This window comes from Grammomys surdaster, unplaced genomic scaffold, assembly GCF_004785775.1.
Source record: "Grammomys surdaster isolate TR1022 unplaced genomic scaffold, NIH_TR_1.0 125985, whole genome shotgun sequence".
Taxonomy (NCBI): Eukaryota; Metazoa; Chordata; class Mammalia; order Rodentia; family Muridae; genus Grammomys; species Grammomys surdaster.
Genome location: NW_021620801.1, coordinates 3,979,260 through 3,981,277, shown reverse-complemented (window position 1 = coordinate 3,981,277; position 2,018 = coordinate 3,979,260).

Here is a 2,018-nt window from a genome sequence, read left to right as displayed (position 1 = left end):
CTGTACAGGGGCTCGCTGAGCTGTTGCTCTGACAGTACAGGGGCTCGCTGCGCTGTTGCTCTGACAGGATAGGAGTTCACTGAGCTGTATATCCTTTGGGTGTGGTTAATTTTGGTGAAAGTACAAAATGGAACAACCACTTTTGGAAACATACTGTGTTTCATAAAAAGCAAGTAGATTCGTGTGATACAACTTGATGATTCTACTAAACGATGGACTGAGACAAATGGAAGTTTATGTTAATACAAAGGTATATGTGGAAATAATACAGTAACTTTATTTACAATTAATAACTTATTACCCTAATGGTGAATAAATAAATTATCTATGGTACATTCATAAATGGAAAATTACTGAGAAACAAGGAACACCATGTGGATACCATCGACTGTGAAGGCAAATCTCAATTGCATTATGCTACGTGAAAAAAATTAAATACAGAAGCTGGATAATTCCACTTAGAGGATAATCTGAAATAGACCAAACAACCAGTAGCCACAGCAATAGATCAGCGTTTGGCTGAGGCTTTAATTACAGGGAGAGGTAACTGCAAAAGATCAGGAGAGATTTTTCTGGGATATTGAGGTGTCTATGTACAAACTATGATGTTAGTAACCTGACTGTGTGTTTTAACTCAAAGGGCTTTGTTATATAAAGAGGGAATTTAATTTGTATTAAGCCTCAATATATCTAGTATTTTTTAAAAGCCAAAATCAAACTTGCAGAGAAGAAAAGTCATGAAGTGCTCTGCCAGTGAGGAGGCAGTGTAAAGTGAAGTGTCTACTTAATGTCAAAAAGTCACCCTGGGGGGGGGATTGTGAAAATTGTACTTCTGAGGAGAGTAGACTTGGACTGGCCTATGGAAGGCAGACTCCTCCTGTCACTGGGCCTTGGAGAATTTGGAATAGGGGGCTGACAATGTCCATAGCCATAGCCATTGCTGTTAAAGACAGTAGGTTGCTTTTAAAACAGAGTAAGATGTCGGGGCCTAAGAGGAGGTGAACAGGTGAGGAGAACAGACTGTCTGTTATATTTAGACTAACTCACATTTAGTTGTTAGTTTTAAGTTCTCCTACATTGTAATTCTGTTTTACTTCCCAAAGTCTCCAGTACAATTTGGTTATCTGTTACAGTCTTGTCTTAATTAAGCTTTGGGAAGTTGGAATGGGCCTGGGTCCACTTCTGCATGAAGGGGTGACTGAAGAGGAGCATCATCCAGAGAAGTGTGAGGGTCAAGGTAAAGATGCTTACCTCAGCATCCTGAGCTCCCAGAAGAGTGCTCACATGTAAGTACACCATTAAGACCCTCTGAATAAAACTACTCTCCTTTACCCTAGTATAACGGAATAGTTTGTGTGTAGTTTCATTGAGTTTGCTCAAAGAAATGATTTTTCCTGCACACTGTATGCTGTGTGTAAAAGATGGCAGGAGTCACATGAAGTACAAATGGTTGTCAGTGAGAAAGATAAAGTGATATTTGAGGAAAGGTAAGAGAGAGGCTGGGCAGCTGGTGTAGTAGATAAAAGCACTTTGCACCAATCCTGGTGACCCTACTCTAATCCCCAGCATCCAGGAGATGCAAGAAGAGAACCAACTCCTGTAAGTTAGCCTCTGGCCTCTCCATGCTCCACCCCATATACTAAGTCAATGCAACAAAAAGTTTTTAAAATAAAAGATAAGAGAAGTGGAAACCCTTCTACTTAAGTGTTGCTTGGTCTAATATGAGAATCCACACACCATGAACCCTTCTGCATAGTCACAACTAATTGAACAACAGGTACCAGCTATTATCATAGCTTCAGAACCTGGTAGAGAGAACCATTCTCTTTTGTGCCTTATCTACATTCCCAGTGGAAAGGTAGTGGCCGGAGGCACAGAGGTCCATTCCCTACATAACCCAGAGCTTTCTCCAGAGAGTGTTCTTCTCTTGTTCACATAGAGATATTGTATTCTCGATCTGGAGGATTATGGCATTCTCCACAAACTTTCCTATTTTCTCCTTGTACTGGATAGTTTTA